Source organism: Peromyscus eremicus, chromosome 7, assembly GCF_949786415.1.
Source record: "Peromyscus eremicus chromosome 7, PerEre_H2_v1, whole genome shotgun sequence".
Classification (NCBI taxonomy): domain Eukaryota; kingdom Metazoa; phylum Chordata; class Mammalia; order Rodentia; family Cricetidae; genus Peromyscus; species Peromyscus eremicus.
Window position 1 is genome coordinate 44,788,490 of NC_081422.1, and position 22,183 is coordinate 44,810,672.

Sequence of the window (22,183 nt, forward strand, 5' to 3'; positions counted from 1 at the left end):
ATTCACTGGTCCTGTAATGATCCCCCATGGAATCAGAGTCAGCAATCTGAAAGAATGACAAGACACACAAACACACCAGTTTAGTGAGTATCCAGAAGGCTTGTCCTCTGAGCCAACATTGCTTATGGTGATGGTGGATAGGAGAGGAGTTGCCATGTTGTTAGACGGTGAGAAAAAGGATCGCTTCTAGAACTCAGTAGGGTCTCTCTAAGTGCTTGAAGCCCAGCAAAAAATTATAAAGGACAATTGCAGAAACCACAAGGATATGGCAATTGAGGATGAATTGATATATTTCTTGGCTACCCATGGTGATTAGTGCTAATTGTCAAAACTGTAGTCTGAAATCATCTAGTAAACAAGCCTGTGGGCACACCTGTGAGTGATTATTTAACCTCTGGGCATGTTTATGAGGGACTGTGTTGAAGGGGTTCATTGAGGTGGGAAGACTCATTCTAAAAGTGGGCAGCACCATTCCCTGGGCTGGGATGCTGAGCACCAATATTCTTTGCTCTGCTTCCTGACAATGGATACCATGTGACCAACTGCTTCAAGCCTTGACTTCTCTACTATAATGGACTGTACCTTTGAACTGTGAACTGAAGTAAGCCCTTACTCCCTTAAGGTGTGTTCTCAGTGTATTTTATCACAGCAATGGGAAAAGAACCTAATACACCATCCAATGTCCCTATGGACTTCCTGGAAAGCTTGCCAGAAATGCAGGATCTCGGTCCTTTCCGCAGATCACTGAATCACACTGGGCACTAAGTCAGCCACCTGGTTTGACTTAAAGTGAGAGAAATCCATAATGAGTAATGGGGTTGGGGAAGGAGGTGAACGTTAGTTATGGCCACACTCCAGTGCAGGATGGGAAATGTAGCTTCCTTCACTTACTCTGATTCCAGAAAGAACAGCTGCTTGTCTTGGTGGAGAATTGTTGGTTGAATGGTGGTAGAAATCAGAAATGATGCAGGTGCTCTGGAAAACAGACTAACAGTTTCACCAAATGGTAAACATAGAATCGCCACTTCTAGATGTCTATGCAGGAGAAATGAAAACAAACTTCTACATGACTGGTTTTTTCCATAATAACTCAATGATAGAAACATCCATCAAGTGATGGATAAAAACCTGCCCCAGGCCACACAGCATCTTCTCCAGAGCAAATGGAAATTACAAAGGATCCTTCACTTTCCTTCAAGGGGAAGAGGGTGATAGAGAAATGGACAGAAGTCAGAGGTGGGCAAAGAAGCTCCGGATATTGAGTCCTGGGGAACAGGTTCTGCTGGAAGATAAGAACATTCTTCCTCTGTTTCCGCAGAATCCAGATGGGAAGTCATCCAAGATCCCAGATGAGCATCCTGATGGAAACATGGACTAGAAGACCCCTTCACTGAGCAAGAAAGGCACAAGTTGTGTGAGAAAAGAAGGAACATTCAACCCAAAAGTATGCATCATTACTGACATCAGAGATGGTGTAAACAACAGTCACGTGTTCTGTGCCAGGAACGTCTGATATTCCAGTAGCTGAGGACCTGACCCACTACAGACACTCAACAAGTCTTTGATGAATCTCATTGCAGAGTTAAACTGTGGAGCTACATAATCTAAGAAAACCTGAGCTCAGCACAGCCATCCAAAACAATAATTTTCATATAATGAGTGTTCAGTGTTTGGCAAAGGATGGATGGTTAAATGAATAGGCTGGAGTCAGGCCACTGCATACAGGTGAAACATATCAGAGTGAGGAAAATGAATTCCAAGTACAGTTCCTGAGTTGGGAAAAAGAAGGCAATTGACCATGTTTGGGTTCCTAAAATGTCTTCCTCAGCCACTGTCACAGCCACCAATGAAATTTGGCATCCAAAATTTGATCCTGGGCCTTAAAGTATCCACAAATTGTTGATTGGTAGCTTGCTAAATGACAATGTAGAATTTTCTAGTTAAAAGAATCCTCAGAGATGCCTGAACTATTGAGGAAAAAGAAGCCCTGAAGAAGAACTGTCATTTTGTGGGAGTGTGACAAGTGGCTGGGTAATTTCCCAAGGATGAGCTGATCCAGGCGGTGAGCTTACGCCTCGATAGCGGTACCTCTAATATCAAAAGTTTAGCAAATTGGCACCATGTCTGTCACACATTATTTGAATTGACTGCTGGTTATAGATAATGCACTCCTCTCTAAAAGGAGAGAGAGAGAGAGAGAGAGAGAGAGAGAGAGAGAGAGAGAGAGAGAGAGAGAGAGAGAGAGAGAGAGAATATGGATATATGGCCATGGTTTTGTTCAAATATCAAGAAGAATAGGAATCTTCCCCAAATGCCCTGAGCAAAAATGTGCATATTACACCGGTGACCCATGATGAAGGGCCGGGACCACCCCAAGAGGAACATTCCCAGGTCTGAACTTCAGAAAGCCATTCACCCACAGCAAGCACCAGGATGATAAGAGCGTAACTGTCCCCCACGGAAAACTGTGCCCTTGGGCACAAGCAATGGAGCGAACTAATTTCTAATAATGAGGCTGTGAGCTACAGGGCTTGTCTACAAAACAGGCTTATTCATGAAGAGTAAATATGTCAACTAACTCAAGAGGCACGCTAAATCTCCATTGTTTTCTGAAGTTCAGGTTTCCTGGCTCTATAAAATGTGATGCACGCTTCCAATGTGTGTCGCAGAATCTGGGAGATTGCAGAATGCCACATTAAACTCAGAGCTTCTGGGCTAATGAGGGTAAGTCCATTTTGCAGTAATGAATTGTTGGTAATAGCCCATCATGGAACAGATGTCTCATCCATCATTGCACTGGGAGTCCAACACTCCCACAGCACAGGGAAGCCACACAACCCAAGGAGGCCATCCTCATCTCTGGGCTCCTGAAGGGAGGGGAGCCAACCTCAGGAAATGGTATGAGTGGGTGTGATTTGAGGCTCCCAAATCCACCATAACTCAAAATATGTCCCCACCCATCTGCCACAGCAGTTAAAATACCCTCCTTTGAATTGTCTCCTATTAAAATGTAAATATGTCACCTGGAAGAAGTAACACATCACATTAGCATCGATTATCACCCAGTTTCACATTACAAGGTGCTGGGCCCTGAGGGGATGGGAAATAGCAGGTAGTCATTACTCAAGGGTGGCTTTCAGAAGGGTTTAGCAAGTCTAAGTTTGATGGGGTAAAGCTAAGGCAGGGCACATAGTATGCCTGTATATAAGGCAATGCTCACCTATCCTACTAATAATATTCTGCTGAGGTGGTGGTGGTGGTGGTGGTGGTGGTGGTGGTGGTGGTGGTGGTGTGTGTGTGTGTGTTTGTGTAAAATGCCCATGCACATAAAGATATGTGAACACTTGTATGCGTGTAGAGTACATAGGTTGATGTTCAGTGTCTTCCTTGATCATCTCCACCTCACTTTTGAGACGGGATCTCTCACTGAATATAAAGCTCACCCATTCAACCAGACTGAAGAGTCAAAATTTCCATATATCTCCCTGTCTCCATCCCCCCACCACAGTGCTGGGGTTACAGATGTGCTACCATATCCAGCTTTTAACCTGAGTGCTGGGAATCCAAACCCAGGTCTATGCTTGCATACCAAACACTTTCCTGACTGAACCATCTCCATAGTCCCAGATTCTAAGGATTCTGTGTGAACTTCACCCAACTACCTAAGCAACCCCAGGGAGAAATTATACTTTATCTTTGCAAGTTCCCAGAACCTGCCACATAATACTGAGAAAGCCCTAGTACTCTCCTACTAAATGGTGAACAAGTATGTTTTAGTCTCACAACTCCTGAAGAAATCACAGGAGGATTTACATTTTCCAGATGCAGAAACAGATTCTAGGAGAGCACATGGGACTGGGAGGTACAAACTGTGAATAAGCTCTCTCTAAGAAGAACAGGACACATGGGAATACTAAAGGGAGGTAAGGGTACACTAGAATAGGACCACATTTTGGAAGTGCTTTGGAATGTCAACCTGAGAGTGCTGGGTGTTATTCTGGATCTTCTCAACAGTGAGTAGGAGGACAGGAGGCAGAAGAACACAGAGCTATCGAGCAACATCGTGGTTTGGAAAGATGGTTAGCATCAAGGAAAGTTGGATGGAGAACCAGAACATTAGAAGAGGTAAGGGTTTCCTTGTGTGATGCAGAGCCAGAGCAATGGTGGTGAAAACAGAGGTGAGGGCATGCATGTAAGAGAATTACTTAATGGGCAGCCAGTAAATCTGTTTCAGTAGCTGACTGAATAGAGAGAAGCTGGGGAAGAAGAAGAAGGAGTGAGGGACATTGATTACATTTCAAACCCACTTAACTGAAGAACAGAAAATTGGCTGCCATGGGATAGATAGATGAAAGGCAGTCTGTTGTGTGACTTTTCCTAGAGAGAAGTAATCAGATGTCAACTCACCCCAGATAGGGCGCCAACAACAGACCTAAGACAGGATTCCACCCAAGTCCTGCTTGATGAGTCCATGAGTGTACTGCAGTCATCAAAAGGAGAATGGATTCAGTACTACTTTCAAGTACATGAGTGACTCAAAGGCATCTTCACCACCAAACATCCCCATCCCAACATGAGTGACTCAAAGGCATCTTCACCACCAAACATCCCCATCCCAACATGAGTGATGAGTACTTACCTCCCGGTACAATTTGCAGGCAACTCAATTGGTGGAAAGTCTCCTCTCACATCTGTTATGCTTAACCTTGGTGAGGAGAGCTTTGAGACTCTTGTAACTTTCCAAGCCTTGTGAACTGCACGAGATTCTCTCTTCCCCAGAGAGAACACTCAAGCTTGGAGGAAATGGCTGTACAACACAGACTTTGACTAAGGATGGTAAAGTCCAACATAAATGTGTTGCCGTAGGGTGACAAGGGCATACTCAAGGGAGGACATCCATGGGACAGCAAGAAATATGGCATCAAACCTAGAAGAAATTCAATAAAAAGCCTTGGGAATAGGCAAGCTTTCTGAGAAAATGTACCAACGACTCCAAGTTGGAATCAAGCCTGTCTACACTCAAAGTACAAGTCCAGAACAGCAGGGACATTGCCAGGTCCTGCAGAAAAACCAAGAAAATGAGGAGAAAGGGATATTAAATTTCAAGAATATGCCATCTCTGACTCTCTTCTGGAGCACAGTCTCAGAAAGGTGGCAAGGACAAGAAAGTTTCAGTGGGGTAGGGGACAGTGAGGAAAAGAAGGGATAGGAGGAGAAGGCAAGGGCAGTCAGGGACAGTGGAGCCACATCTGGCTGAGCTTTTTCATGTTTCCTTTCCAGTATTGGGAGGGCTGAGTCTATGTTTTATGTTCAGAGACTATGTGGTGGTTTAAATGAGACTGGGCCCCCATAGGTTCAAAGGTTTGGATGCTTAACCCCCACCTGGTGGAACTGTTTGGAAAGGATTAGGAGGTGTAGCCTTGTTGGAGAAGGTGTGTCACTTGGGGTGGGCTTTGAAGTTACAAAAGGCCACACCAGGCCCATTTTCTCCTCTCTCTCTCTCTCTCTCTCTCTCTCTCTCTCTCTCTCTCTCTCTCTCTCTCTCTGTCCCTCCTTCCCTCCCTCCCTCCTCCCCCTGCCTATGGATTAGGATATAGCTCTTAACCACTTCTCCAGCACCATGACTGCCTGCATGCCCCCATGCTCCCCACCACAATGATAGCGGACTAACCCTATGAAACTGTGAGCAATCTTCCAGCTAAATGTTTCCTTTAAGAGAGTTGACTTGTTCGTGGTGTCTCTTTACAGCAATTGAACAGTAACTAAAACAGAGACTGAAATACAAAGACAGCAAGAAAAAGAGGGATGACTCCCACAGAAGCACCAGAAAGCAAGCCAGCAGCTGGGAAGTTCAGGATGAGGCTGAGGGGAGAGTGAATGGGGTGGAAATCTAGCTTGAAGAAAGGACGAGCTGAAAACAGGCATCATTTTACTAGAAAAACCAGCTCTTGGGAGGAGAACAGGAAAACACATGAGCTTTCCCTGTAGTGCAGGAGAGGGCCCCAGATGACAAAGGACCAGACTCAGTTGCTGTTCCGGTTCATCCAAAGCAGGAGAGGAGTGAAAATCATTCCCAAAGTTAGAAGCTCTTCTTTCTGTACAATGAGTAGAACCTGGACCTAGAATTGTCGAGAAGAGCTGGACATGAGCACTACAGGAGCCCTGAAACACCCAACTCAACACTTAACATTTCATCAAGAAAATAGGGCCCAGAAACATAAAATAAATTAGCTAAAAATCACAGTGCGGGGTGAGGTCTAAGCCCAGGCCCTTAAGTCAGTCCCCACCAAATAGCAGCTCTGTGTGCTGGATTGCCTAGGACAATTCGAAACATCAAGAATTTCTTCTTTCGGATAATGACGATTATATTCAGATGCATAACAAGAACATGATTTCATGTTGGTATCTTTGTACAGATTTTCATATTTAAAAACTGAAAAACGGTAAATCAGAAGAAGAGAAAATCATTCATCCAAACACGCCCCCCTTGGTTTGGGTCCTCGCGAACAGTCGCAGCGGTTACAAGAGGTAGTTACTAAGCCTGTGACTAAGCGGCAAATACAAGGGAGAGCCACCACTTACTGCTTGTGTGACACTGAACGAGGTGTTTGGCCTCTGCTGGGATAGAGGCCCTGACTCTCAGAAGACCACAGAGGTGGGTGGGAGGCAGCAGTGCTCTACGATGCCAGCATTATCGCCTTCACGTGGGAAGAAGTGGCAGGTGAGAGAAAAGGGAAGAGAAGCAGCTGAAGCTACCACCAGCATCATTTTCCCTGGGGAATAATCCCAGCGTTTCAGCCAGGGATGATTTGAAGACTTTTTGAGAGGCAGACTTGAAGAGAAATGTAATTACCTTTTCCTGCACTTGAATATCAAGGCGGTGTCCTTTCAAAACAAAGAAGGCACTTGAGATGTGGGAGGGAGACAGCTAGAAGAGAAATGAAGGATGGAGAAGGGCTATTCACGCTGAAGCCTGTGACATTTCACCAGAGTGACTCCCTTTGGGAGCAGCTGGCACAAATGTCACTCAGCTGAGTTGGTAGGCAGCAAGAGAGAAAGGCAGCCCTATGGGAAATAACACGATCCGCATCTGCACTCTATCTTAAACCCTGACCCTTGAGGGGAGAAGCAAAGTCCAGGCACTTAGCTGAGGTCACTGGCCTTGGACATGGCTGGAGACCTCTCACAGTGCAGTGTCATCAGGAGGAAGTGCATTCTAGTTTCAGCTCTGTTTGAGATGGCAAATCAGTGGACACCCCATACTTCCCATGTAGACTACTTAACCATGAGAAATAGTACCACAGAGCTGCCTCCCCCAGAGGACCTCAAAGGAAGTGCAGCCATTAATGATGGAAGAGCAGACTTCTAGAACAGGCAACCCGGAGCTCCTCAAGTTGGCCCAGTTTGGGCCAAGAGAACCACAGACTAGGGGAAAGAACTGGATGACATCTGAGTTCTTTTTGCTTTCCTGTATCAGCAAGGTTATGAGGAAAACGATGGTGACGGTTGTAGCACCGTAGACTATGTCTACGAAGACAGACAGAAAGCTGGTGTTTACCACTGTAGCAAGTAGCAGGGCTTAGGAAATCTGCTGAACAGGCAGGTGAAAAACTGTTATCACGATGGTAGTTCTGTGTGAAAAGCAGGTACAGGGAAATGCAGACTGTTCGTACGTATTTCCTTCACAGACAAAAGTGATGCTGAGTCTAAAATCTGCCTGCTCTGGAGTCACTAGAGCACATGGGTAGGTAGCAGAGGAGCAAGAGCCTGTTGTCTCCCAGGAGCAGGGTCTGCTGCAGAAGCAGGACATTCATGTAGATACTTACAGCAAGTATGCGTAAACTCTCACAACAGAACTCCTTTGAGGGGCTAAGGGCTATATGATCCCTGTGCCCCAAAACACTAAGATCCACACAAAGAAATGCAGGATTTGGAGTAAAAGAACGTCTTTTCTGACCTTGTTGCAAAGGACAGAAATAAGGGAGGTTATAGATAACATGTTAATCACTAAATACCTCTCTCTCTCTCTCTCTCTCTCTCTCTCTCTCTCTCTCTCTCTCTCTCTCTCTTTTCTTTCCCTTTCTTTCTGGCAGTTTCTCAGTCTGGGCACTGGACCTGACTTGGGTAGGGAAATGCTGTGCAGTGAAACACAGGACTTGCTATGTCATCCCTGTCCTTAGCCTGCTGGGTGACTAGAGCTCCCTCCTCCTACCCTCAAGCTCAGTAAAGGAGCACAAAATGTTTTCAGACACTGGGGGTAAACTAGCCCAGTGAGAACCACCTGTATTTCCTCTCTGTTTTTCTGGTCCTTATATAACTTATCTGTAGACATGAAGGGTGATATGACCATTGGTATCTTCAGCAGTGACCTCTTCTCATCTCTGGCTTCAGCTTAGGAGGGCCACAGCAAGCTCAGCCTTTTATATATGCTTCTTCCTCATGGTGGCCAATTGCTTTTCTGTGTATTCAAGTTCACTGACTCACAAGACTGAATAGTGCCAGTACATGATTACTTGTATAGCTCATGCTTAAATCTCCATCAAAGTCAAGTATGAAGCCTAGAATAGCTTCCAAGAAAGAAGTTAAATTTGGTGTGGAGAATGGCTTCAATGCTCTAGAGCTCTATGCTATGGTCCTGCTGTAGCTTACAGGGGCTCAAGAAGACGTACTGATTGGCAAAAAAAAAAAAAAAGGCTAGATTGGTTGGTTCAATATTGGCTCTGGGCCGGGCGGTGGTGGCGTATGCCTTTAATCCCAGCACTCGGGAGGCAGAGCCAGGCGGATCTCTGTGAGTTCAAGGCCAGCCTGGGCTACCAAGTGAGTCCCAGGAAAGGCGCAAAGCTACACAGAGAAACCCTGTCTCAAAAAACAAAAAAAAAAAAAAGAAAACAATATTGGCTCTGGCCTCATCACAGCTTGCAGCCTTCAATTTTTTGGTCCATAGGTCAGAGCAGTATACCTGTTGCTACACATGCTACCTCCAAACTACCAAGGAGTTCAAGACTGGCAGTATGTGTAATGAGAGCAATCATGAAACATATCTACAGTGGCTTTCTTCCTTGTGGGCCAAAGATATGTGCCTGCTTGGAGTTGGTACTATTTCTGAAGAAGTTTGGGGAGCTGTAGCAAACGACTGCCTAAAAGGGAAAACTCGCAGACACTGAGTGTTTTGCCAATGCCTCCCTCGTAGGCATCAATCAGTTGTGAGCATTTGCTTGCCCTAGCTTGTTAATTAAACACAGATACGGTGCCTGTCTGAGTCGTCCCATCACCCAATTTGTAAGAAAATAGACAGGCTGCACTTCTTGGCTTCTCTTGGCTCTATCCCTCCTAGTACTGAGAGCAACCGAAGCAGGAGGTAAGGATCCTGCAGACACGGTCCTTGGACCTACCATGCACTTCGGCAGTGTCTCGGGGTGCCCCTTGGCATCCAGAGGAGGCTCAGGAAATCCATTCTGCAGAAACAGAACACACCCTGTGGTCAGGGAATTTCACTTGCCTAAAAGTCCCTTATCAGGGCTTCCTGTAGCCAGGCTTATCACTCAGTTCTCAAGTGCCACCTTCCTCTCTGAGGTATTTTAGCTTCAATTAGGACTCTGTGTTTATTGTTTTATAATCCCAGGAGGTTAGCTTTCCAGAGACACATTTAGCTGAAGCACAGGATTTTTTTTAAATCAAGTTCATTGTTGAAAAGCAAATAAAAATAATCAGACAAAGCTGGGCATGGTGTCGCACACCTGTGATCCCAGCACTCAGGAGGCTGAAGATGAAGGATTGCTTTACGTTTGACCCTACTCTGGGTTATATAGTGAGTTCCATGTCAGCCTAGGCTGCAGAATGCTTCTGATCACTTATAATTTCATCTGAGAATGGACATCTTCTGGGCCAAGAAGCCTAAACAGGTTAGTCAAATGAATGCACTAAGTGTTAAAGCTGGGATTTGAACCCTCCTTTTTGGGAAACAGAACCTCTGGTTTGTTTTTGTGTTTTATTCTACCTGAAACATGGAGGCTCTCATAGCATTGATATCACATATCAATATGTGACAACTTTTTGAAAGCCAAAGACCACACCTTCATCTGTTGAATAGTTTCAATTTTTGCATTCCCTAAAACAGAACAAAATAAATTAACCACCTTCACCAGAAATAGTATTTCTTTTTGTTGTTGTTATTGTTTGTTTGTTTGTGTGTGTGTGTGTATTTGTTGTTTTTTAAGACAAGGTTTCTTTGTGTAGCCCTGACTGTCCTGGAACTAGCTCTACAGACCTCGAACTCACAGAGATCCGCCTACCTCTGCCTCCCAAATGCTAGGATCAAAGGCATGCACCACCGACCCCCAGCCAGAAATCGTATTTCCAAGTGGTATGGCAAGTGTTCTTTCTGCTTGCCTTTCTTCCTCTTGCCTCTTTATGCTGAGTTTTGATGAACTGAACTTGGTCTTTTCTAAGGTTTATTTTCGAATTTGTCTTCCAGAATACCCATAAGAAGTAGCCATAAAGGTTAGTTACTGAGTCCCAGATTCTAATAGACACCACTACTAAGTAAAAGGGCCAGGACCTTCCCAGAGCAGCGTGTTCAGACAGGAACTAAGAGCCTACCTGGTAGTGAGCAATCACCATGAACCAAGCATGGTGCCACCAGGTTGAATTCACATCCATATAGAGTTGTGGTGGGTTGTTTTTGAAAGCATGTTCAGGTATCCATTATATACTGTGAATAAATAAAACTGACTAGTTTCCTGAGCAGTTTTCCTTATGGATCAAATATCTCGGGCTGTAGAAGGGTCCATTAGTCCTGAAGGACTCGTCAATCTATAGAAACACTGGAGTGGCCACCTGGAAACCTCAATAGCTTAAGATTCCAGTGCCATCTTGCCTTGTTGAGTTTTAGAAATGTCTTATCCTTCGTGGTGGCATGGAGACCATAAACAGGGACCTGTGCATAACATTGCTACTTCCTTGAAAATCCAAATGTATGTATGATACTGTTCACTGAGTACCCGCTTTCTGCTCATCTTCTCAGCACCCTTGTGAGTTCTATTATCCTTCTTTGTCAGGTGAGGACACTGGGACACAAGGATGCAGTAATGCATCTAAGTCTCTTAGGAAATGGAAGTAGTTGGGGTCTGTTTTCCTGACTATGGATTGAACCCAAGGACTCATGATCACACAGCAAACATGGACTGACTGAGCTATCTGCCTAGGCCCTTATGTTGCTTTTGTTGGGCATTTGGTAGCAGCATTGAGAATGGTAACTAATACACTCAGCTTTGGCACAGGAGATGAAATCAACATGGTGATCAGGCATCAGCATTCGGGTGAACCGTCAGTAGCATGTAGATGATCGATAGGCTGTCTGCCAAAGCATCCGAGGCTCACAAGTCTGGCTCTGGTACCCTGGCTCTTAGATCTGCATCCAGCTCATCTGTAGACATACTGATAGTGCCCAGGGCTGCCCTCTGTAGCGAAGGTCCTACCTGCCCTGCCTTCCCAGCTGGCCCTCTTGGCTCCCTGCCCTATCCCCAATCAAAACCAATTTCCACATCTTCTGAGCACTCATAAGGGAGCAGTGCTAACCTGATAAATTAATTCAAGCTAATGCAAATTATATCTTAATATGTTACCCTTCCAGGCAACATTTACATTTTTAAAAGTAGCTTTAGTTCCTTAAATCTAAATGAGTGAGTACTGTGGGGATGTCAAGGCTCATGGCAGACAGCTTGGGAAGACTTCAAGAATAGCAGCACCTGTCTGGGGCCCTCAGAGGTCAGTCACAGAAGGTCCCATCTGCTCCTCCTGATCTTCAAATATCTCTTGAGCCCAGAGGTACCAATGTCAAATCTTTGTCTAAAACCAGGAGATTTCTATCTTGAGAAAACATGCTTAATACGTTTGACTATTGCCTCTATTCTAATATATGCAGATGAGATTCTTCTGTGCAATCAAAATAAATCTATGATATTGCTTGGCTTAATTTCCTCTCCTGTACTAGAGAATGTGAGTTCCTTGAGGATGGCAGAGGAGAGAAGAGGAGGCACCAGCCTGTCACCAGCCCAGGAGAGTTCTACTCAAGACTAGTAGGCCTTCCCAGGTTGCTGCAGGCCTTCCTGTGCAGATCTTAAGTATCAGTCAAAGCTTCAGCTGCCCCTGTGCTCCTGTGGAAATGGGAAGAGAGACCAGGGCTGTAGAGAGCCCAGCTCCAGGGACCACAGGATGGCTCTGTGGGTAAGGGCGCATGCTGCTGAGCCTAACAATTGAGTTAAATCCCCAGGCCCCACATGGTGGAAAGAGAGAACTAACCCCAGTAAGTTGTCCTCTGGCCTCCACATGTGCATTGTGGCATATGGGTGCCCACAGACACACAAGTTAGTTAGTTAGTTAGTTAGTTAGTTAGTTAGTTAGTTAGTTAATGTAAAAACAGAGGACCTAGCTACAGAAAGCAATTCTCCCATCTTATCAGAAGATCTAGGGGAGAAGACCATGTGAGTCTGGGCATTCAGGAACCAATCCTGCTGACAGATGTCTGTCACAAGGAGCCTGGATGTAAAGATGGTAGTTATACACACATATACACATATACACACACACACACACACACACACACACACACACACACACACACACACTCCACACACACTTACTTCCCTAAGTTCTCTAAGCTTGCCTTGGTCTGTGAATAAAACAAAACCCTCCCTTCTGTTTTCTCAGGTATTCCGTACTGCCCTCTGATGCCCCTTTCTTCCAGAATGGAGAAAAACTGACTCCATGAGTTCCTCAGCTGAAGGAACCAGCAGGAGGAGTCCCTATTCCAGAACTCAGCTGATGACTTCCAAAAAAAACGATGGGATCCATCCACCCTGCAAGTGGATTCATTCCTTACTCACGGGAGTCAGGACATAGGCTTGACTAAATACAAAACCAACAGTCCTAAGAATGTGTCTGTCTTTGGGGATTGTCCAGAGCCCAGTCTTCCCCTAGGGAAACAAGGCAGAACTACTTCTGGCTCTCCACTCAGTGTCTATTGCCTGTTTCCCATCCTGGGCCAGTTGTCTGCTCCTTCCACAAACACAGCATTTCCTAGAGTTAATCTTCCACTAAATGTCTTCATGCTTCTGAAGCTTTGTTATAGCCATCTCCACCTTCTGGCAGGTGCTACCATCATGCACATGCAGCTTAAATCACACACACACACACACACACACACACACACACACACACACACACCACTCTTACTGTGCTCGTGTCCCCCTACTTCTGCTTTTGTCAAGGGGCCCTCTCAGCAAGCCTTGTTTTCCTTCTATTCCAAATTAGTTGAGCACACCGCAGGTTCCCTCCAGTGCTTGGGTGTTGTGAAGACTCCTGAACACTCCTTGGGGAGTTCCTAATTTCTGGGTTCCACTCTGCAGTGCTCAGATGCCGACCCTTTCTTAGAGTCCTTTCCTGCTTTCAGAAACTCCCAGGATGCAATGCAGCAAGCACACTGCTCCCTGGAATATAGACACACATTCTTTCCCCAGCCTGCACAAAATCCAAACATTCGCTCCTCTCTGGATTCCTAGGGCCACAGGTGAGGCCACACGCTTGACCAGGGGAGGAGGTCATACACACCTTGCAATTTCTCCTTTTCTGGGAAACAGAAACTGAATCACGAACATTTATTCTTCAAGCAGATCGGTCTCCTCACGGTGGCACACAGGATGTTCTGAGAGCATCTCAATTGCGGCTGACTGTCCAAGGACACTTCAGATGGGTACCCAGGAATATCTCTTGATTTTCACAGCGCTCACATGGGAGTGAAAAAGTACTAAAAGTCCTGCAACTTTGCTTTAGAAACTCCTGATAGTGGAGCTGGGCAAGAGTGGAGAAAAGTGCCACAGTGCCCAGAGAGACCAGGAGCCATAGAGGCTGATGACCCAGAGAAGGTCAGTGGTGATTCACCAGACGGAGCCCATGGGCAGCCCGAGGGTAGGCAGTTGGAGGCTGTCTCCTCACAAGAAGCCACAGCCACAGCTCATGGAACAAAGCAATATCCAGAACCACAGGGACTGGCTTGAATCAAACATGAAATCAACACTGGGGAGTCCCGTAGCTTCTGACTTCAGATCCTGAAACTAAGGTGGCCTGAAGGATGTGGAGTCTGAATGTTGTCATGGGGGTGGGGCACTCTAGTGACAGTCTGAGACTCCTCTCGGGAAATATTTTGGGATATGGCACATGGAAAGTATAAGACATTTTTGTGAAAGTGTTACGTCTAAACTCACCGCCGAGTCAAGCATATTGATTACCCAAGCATGGATTATTTAACTACAGTGATTTCTCTAGTCAACACAGAAGCTACCAATAAAGCTATAGACATGATCTGGCATCACATTTCATTCCATCTGTAACTTACAAAGGAAGAGAATCTTTAAAAAATTCTACATAATTCTATGCCCAGTCAAAGTCTCTTTAACATGTAAAAGAAACCAGAACATGGTATGGGTATATGGGAATTCAGAAAATATACTTCCTCATGTCCTATTCCTTTAAAAAGAAACTTCAATTATATAAAGATATATAAAGGAATTAGAATTTATTGGGATGCTGCCTATTGACTACTGAGTTCTGTTAAATATAGATCTAAATAACTTCTGTAAATACCATTGCAAACAAATGCAAATGTCAGGGGGAAAGGCTTGAAAGAGAATCTACATAATGTAAGTATAATGTTTTTAAACCAACATCCCAGTTCGTATTAAATCAGATGGGAATGTGGGGAGGTATGGAGAAAATAAAATGTTGGTTGTAGAATAAAGTGGACTGTATATCAGATTTACTATCCCTATATATCATATGCCCTGGTTAGCCTTAATTGTCAACTTGACCCAGCTTAGAGTCATCCAAGAAAGAAGCCTCAACTGAGGAATTTCCTGGACCACGTTGGTATGTGGCAATGTCTAGAGAGGGTTGTCTCAATTATTAATTGATGTAGGAGGGTAAAGCACTGTGGGCAGTACCATTCCTCAGGCAGGCGGTCAAGATTCAAAGGCTGGGGTGAAAACCTGCTAGCTCAGAGTGTCTAGGTCTCAACTAGCTAACCCTCTCTCCTTCCTGCTGTCTTCTGCTTTGCCAAATCAGAAAAAAATGCACCACTCCAAATCTCACCCTGCTAATTCCTGTGTCTCTCTATCTCTCCTGGATGCCCTCTGATGCTCTATGATTACTTTCTGTCAACTAGTTGCTAACGCAGCCTCCTGACCCAGGGTTAATTTTATTTAATTAACACAAATGCAAACTTGGGGATCACAGTGTGATCGAATATCCCCCAATAGGTTTCTGCTTCAGATTCCTGTCTCAACTTCCTGCCCTGACTTCCCTCAGTGATGGATTGTGACCTGGAAGTGTAAGCTAAAAATTAACCCTTTCCTCCCTGAGTTGCTTTTGATCAGAGTGTTTTTATTCCAGCAACAGAATGAGACAAGGACACCATAGTCAAAAGTATAATTTTCCTTGATATTTTAGCATCAATAGAGATAGACATTTCCACTTGTGGGATAAAGGTATCTAATTCAAGTCAACGCTCCTGCTGAAAATCACCAAAAATTCTGGAAAGGTAGCTGTTAAATCTAAGAAGATCAGACAACATCCTGGAGAGTTACCACACTAAAGTGTGACTGAGAATGATAAACCTGGCCAGGGAAATTGAGCAAAAAGCAGTATTTGTCCTGAGGGTATGTCTGTACTAACCCAGAGCTCCAGTTTAGGTACCAGTTCAGTGAGTGGACTGGGTGGAAGGAGTGGGGAGTATTTCAATTCACCCACCGAGGCTGTATGAAATTGTCTCTTCCAGATTAGAGAGCGCGAGTAACAAACCTTTCTCCCTGCCTCATCTCTTACAAGCACCCTGAGACACCAATAGGAGAGCTGTTACTCAGAACCATGGGGAGAAGATGAAACTAAAAATGTGTCTGAGAAATTACAAACAACAGCCCTCAAGCAGATTTGTAGCGGAAGTGCATATCACCTTGTGGGAGACCAAAAAAAAAAAAGGCACTCAGGACGTGGATTTTAACTTACTGTGTTTCTGGACCAAGGCATGCAGTTAGAACTAAACACATGCCCTCTGAAGAACACACCTGCACAATATCTCGAAGAATCTCTAAGAATAGCATTTCTGAAGGCAATGCCATCCATACCATCAACAGCAGTAAAGTAGAAAGGATGAGAACAACCGGCAGAAACAGACCCACAGACTTCAGATACACTCAGTTATCAGAGAGCATTAAAAAAAAAAAAACAAAAAAACAGTGACATAGGAGCTGGAGAGATGGTTTCGGTGGTTAAGAGCACTTGCTACTCTTCCAGACGACCCTAGATTCAATTCTCAGCATCCACATGATGACTCACAACCACCTGTAACTCCAGTTCCAGGAAATCCAGTGCCCTCTTCTTGTCTCCATGGGCACCAGTCAGACATACATACATGCAAGCAAATACTCATACACATAAAAAATAAACAGATATTTCCTTAGGAACACCAATGATATAGCTCAGTGGAAAACACTGCCTAGCATGTCTGGTTTTCATTACCCCCCCCACCACATATTAAAAAAAAAAATTCAACTGTCCTTATTGTATTTTCTAAAAGTGACCATTTTTTTAAATATCCGCAGTAAATCTCTACAACAAAGTTATAAAATATTTCAGTTATAAAATATTTCACCTCCTTTTTTTCATAACAGAATTCCTTGGAATAAACAATACCAGATGGTTGTAACCACTGATGAGCATAGCTAAGGGGACATGTGAGAGAAGAGATGGATCAGAATATAGCATCGAGTTCCACACAGAGAAGGGGGAGAAAATCAGGGAAAAGTGATATGTGAAAGGCTAATGGTGGCATACTGATGAAAGTTACCAATATACACATTCAAGAAGCCAAATAAACCGCAGTAGTAATGAAAGGCATGCATGTCCAGCCCCAGGATACATAAATTGAAAATCAGGGGAAGACGTTACATAGACCGTCAACTTCTTAGCTGCAGCAATGATACTTAAAGCAGCTGTCTTCAGTGTCCTGAAAACGAACAGGACACTGCCAGTCAATAACTCAACTTCCGGCAAAAAGGAAAGAGAAAAAGGAAAGGCACAAAGCTCTTTCTTAAAAATAAATAAGGCTGAAATGGCAACATTTTCAGACCAAGGACATCTAAGAAATCACTCTCAGCACACCCAAGTAAGAGCAACCCCAGAGGATGTCTTTCACAAAAGAAAACTAAGAACATAGTAAGTGTTGGGGTAGATCTAAATACACAACAGTATATAAATGCCTCGAGGAATGAAAATAAAAACGAATTAAAACATGCAGCAACAGGAGGCTAGGCGGAGCTCAATTGGTAGAGCTCGGCATGTACAAAGCCTTGGGCTTGACCCAGCACCACATAAATTAGGCATGGTGGCTGGCATGTCCCGGAACTCAAAAGTGGAAGCAGGAGGATCAGGAAGTCAAGGTCATCCATGAGAGCCTGTCTAAAACTAAAAAGGAAAATAATACACAATAATAGTCATAGGTTACGTTACATTTCCATCGCTGGTGTTCCAAGTATACGTGAGCGGTTCCCATAAAACTCTATCCTCACCTAGTCACCTAGCTGCCATCTTTGCTTTCATAAGTATACTTCTTGATGTTCCCACAACAGAATGACTTGACCACCTGCCAATACATTTACCAGACTGTGGAAAGGGACACAAACTTACATAAGCAAGGAAGGAAGAGAAATAAACCAATCCCAGGTTCTTGAATTACCAGAAGATCAAAGATATCAACCAACTCTGGACTTTGGTAAAATAACTGCACATACAAAAATTTCACAGGTAACCGTGAGATGAACAGAGTAAACATCTCCCAAGAAGCCAAGAGTGAAAGACATTATTTTAAATACCCAATACTTTCAACCAAATGCAAGCAGGCAACATAAGAGATGTTTAGAACCGGTAGAACAAATGGAGACCCCAAAATGAGGAGGAAGATTTAAATGCAAACATACTGGTCATTACATTAAATCTAAGTGTACTGACTGCTCAAGCAGGAAAAAATGAAGATAGTTGAGCTTGATAGAAAATTTAAAACCTGCTACATCATTCTGGGAATAAGCTCATCAACAACACTTACAAAAGGTTGAAAGTGAAAAATGTCATTTATACTGATAGTTACTTAGTAATTATTCAATAAGCTGGACACATGCTGTATGCACCTTTAAATTGTCTATTTTAATTATTTTAGAAACATTATTTTATATCTGGCAATAGAGTTTATATACTAACTAACACTATAATAGAATGACTTGATGTAGTTTTGAACAGAAGGAAAAAAACAAAATGTTTGAGTTTACAAACCCCTCCACCCCCAACTATTTTTTGATTGCTTTATCTGAGTGGGTCAATTTAAAAACAGTTTTTATAGACTACTTATGTCTAATTCCTAGTGCATTAATGGTCAATAGAGTTAAAAAAGAAAGCCCAGTTTTCACAGTCACTGTGTCAAAGGAAGAAAAGATGAATTCTTTGGGAATGCAGAAAATGATTCTTGATGCATCACTACCCAGAAAACTGAGCTCACATGCCCACCACAAAAAAAAGAATGACTATAATGGAGTTGAAACTACAAAACAAATTAGCTTTTTATCTCCTCAGAAGTTGTATGCTCTTTTGCCTACATTCCTTCTTTCTTCCTTGCCTAATACTACCCTCTTTTAGTCTCCTTTTTAAACTAAAAAAAAATAGTAATATTTTGTATACTGATGGTGTACAAGATGCCATGTTGATATGTATACATATTTTGAAATTGTTAATACATTAATTAATGGATGTATGACCTCATATACTTACCTTCTATGGTAAAAACACTTAAAATCTTTCAGAAATTTTTAGGTATAAAATATATTTGTATTCTATGCTCTCCATAACAATAAAAGCTTCTAAAAGTACATTATTGAAATATTCCTGATATTCAAAGGTAACCAGTAACATCATTTAAAGTAGACACATCTGCTAAGTCACTGGAGAATATAAAAGTATATAAAACATCCTGCATAGCTTAAGATAGAAAACAAAGAAAAGGCAAGGAAGGATGAAATGGAAAGTGTAAAACAGTGGCAAACAAAAAACATATAAATCAATCTCAAAATAAATGTAAGGTTTTTAACTGTCCCATTAAAATAAAAATATCCTCCAATTGTGCTACAAATTCAAATTCTCTGATGTGTTGCCACAATAAATAGACATAAAACAAAATAGTAGGGGGAAAAGACATGAATAAACGAATAAAGGATTTTTTTTTCAGCCAAGTATCAAACACCACCGAAGTGGCTGCATTATGTTCTGCAAAGAATTTATTCCAAGCATAAAACACTCAATAAAATCTAAAATGTCACTTTCTATTTATGAAAGTTACAATCCACAATGAAAATATAATACTCATAAATTTTTATGTCTCAAATAATTCAGCAAATGAAGGGAAAAAATTGGTTGGAACCATACAGATATAATGATTTCAGAACATTAAAACACCCACTCTTTCTAGATCAAAAAAAGAGCAACAAATACAGGCGCAGATTATTTGAGAAATAAAGTGACTCGGATTGAATTAACATAAACGCTTCAGATGATGGGCCTTACCATCTCTCAATACGTCCATGAAATGGTCACAGAGGTGGAGTCTAAGCTACAAAGAGGACTTCAGTAAGGTCTTAAAAACATGCCACATGTAAACAACATTTTCTGACCACATAAGACTAGAAATTCACAACAAATATATTTATGTTCAAAAAATTGAAAATACTTTCATAAATTAAATAGCTCAAAGACAAAAAACATTTAGTCATCAGACAGAAATACATGGATATATACATGGAGCATTATTTACATATAATGGAAACTCTGAACTAACAAAAATCAACAGCATGCTGGGCATGGTGGCACATGCCGTTAATCTCAGGAGGCAGAGGCAGGAGGATCTCTCTGAGTTCAAGGCCAGCCTGGTCTATAGAGCTAGTTCCAAGACAGCCAGGGCTGTTACACAGAGAAACCTTGTCTCAAAAAACTCAATAGCAGAGGTATGATTAAAATATGTTATAGTGGGATCCCCAGAGGCCACACCAGCACTTAGATCCCAGCCCAAGCCACCCTACCCTGGCCCATATCTCCTGCAGAAGCTCCCTATCCTACCACAGGCCACACCAGAACTCAGATCCCCAGGTAAGCCCACTGCTCATGGATCACCAACCCTCCCCCAAAACCCGCCCAGCCTAACCCCAACAGCCCTTCCTCTCCGCATCACCCTATCACAGCCCACACCTTCAGGGGAAGCCCCCTGCTCCACCAGAGGCCACACCGGCACCCAGAACCCCACCCCTCTCTCTACCAGAAGCCACACAGGCATCCAGATCCCCCCAGAGGACTCCCAACTAGACCAGAGACCATGCAGGCTGCCAGAACTTCAGTCCCCAACTCAGGCGGAGACCTTCTACTCAACCCCAGGCCACTCTGGCCAGAAGACTGGAGGAGAAACAGAATCCAAGAAATGAAACACCCATCCAACCAAGACCAACCAGAAATTGGCAACCTAGACCTATACTAAGCCAGATGCCCAGACACCAGTGTAAGAACACAATAAACAACAGCCAGGACATTATGTCTCCATTGCTAGAACTCAACCATCTTACACCAAACCCTGACTACTCCAACACAGTTGAAGCACAAAAAAATGATCTTAAAACCTCCTTTCTGAAAATGATAGAGGTCCTTAAAGAGAAAATGAATAAATGCCTTAAAGAAATCCAGGGAAAAAAACAATTGGAGTAAATGAATAAATTCCTTAAAGAAAACCAAAAAGAAAACAACAAACTAAACGGTTGAAGAAAATGAATAAAACTGTTCAAGGCAAGAAATAGAAGCAATAAAGGAAACACAAAATGGAGGGGATCCTGGAAATGGAAAATCTAGGTAAGTGAACAGAAACTACAGACATGAGTATCACCAACAGAATACAAGAGCTGGAAGAGAGAAGCTCAGGTGTTGAAGATATGATGGAAGAAATAGATACATCAGTTGAAGAAAATATTAAATCTAAAAAAAAATCTCTGACACAAAAGATCCAGGAGATCTGGGACACTATGAAAAGACCAAACATAAGAATAATAGGAAAAGAAGGAGAAAAATCCCAAATCAAAGACCCTGAAAAATATTTTTAACAGAATCATAAAAGAAATTTTTCCTAACATAAAAAAGGACATGCCTGTAAAGGTACAAGAAGTTTACAGAACACCAAATATATTGGACAAGAAAGAAAAGTTCCCTCACAACATAATAATCAAAACACTAAACATACAGAACAAGGAAAGAATATTGAAAGTTGCAAGTGAAAAGGGTCAAGGAACATATAAAGAAAGACCTGTTAGAATTACACCTGACTTCTCAATGGAGACTCCAAAAGCCAGAAGGGCCTTGACAGATGTCCTGCAGACTCTAAGAGACCGCAGATGCCAGCCCAGATTACTATGCTCAGCAAAAATTTCAATTACCATAGATGAAGAAACAAGATATTCCATGATAAAGTCAAATTTAAACAATATCTATCCACAAATACAGCCCTACAGAAGATACTAGAAGGAAAACTGCAACACAAGGAGGTTAACTACATCCATGAAAACACAGGCATTAAATAATCTCACAACAGCAAAATCAAAAGAAGAAAAACACACACACACTACCAACAATAACAACAACATAACAATAACAGGAATTAACAATCACTTGTCATTGATATCTCTCAATATCAATGGACTCAATTCCCCAATGAAAAAGACTTGGGCTGCCGGGCGGTGGTGGCGCACGCCTTTAATCCCAGCACTCGGGAGGCAGAGCCAGGCGGATCTCTGTGAGTTCAAGGCCAGCCTGGTCTCCAAAGTGAGTTCCAGGAAAGGCGCAAAGCTACACAGAGAAACCCTGTCTCGAAAAACCACAAAAAAAATAAAAATAAAAAAAAAAAAAGACTTGGGCTAACAGATTGGATATTAAAACAGGACCCATCATTCTGCTGTATACAAGAAACACATCTCAACATCAAAGATAGACATTAACTTAAATAAAAGATTGGAAAATGATTTTCTAAGCAAATGGACCTAAAAACCAAGCTGGTATAGCC

At 42.9% G+C, this 22,183-nt stretch overlaps 1 pseudogene; it reads left to right on the forward strand.

Moving 5' to 3' along the window:
* Positions 1–4,076: 4,076 nt before the first annotated feature.
* The window catches only part of LOC131915612 (heat shock protein HSP 90-alpha-like), a 174,220-nt pseudogene continuing 156,113 nt past the window's right edge, over positions 4,077–22,183 (forward strand).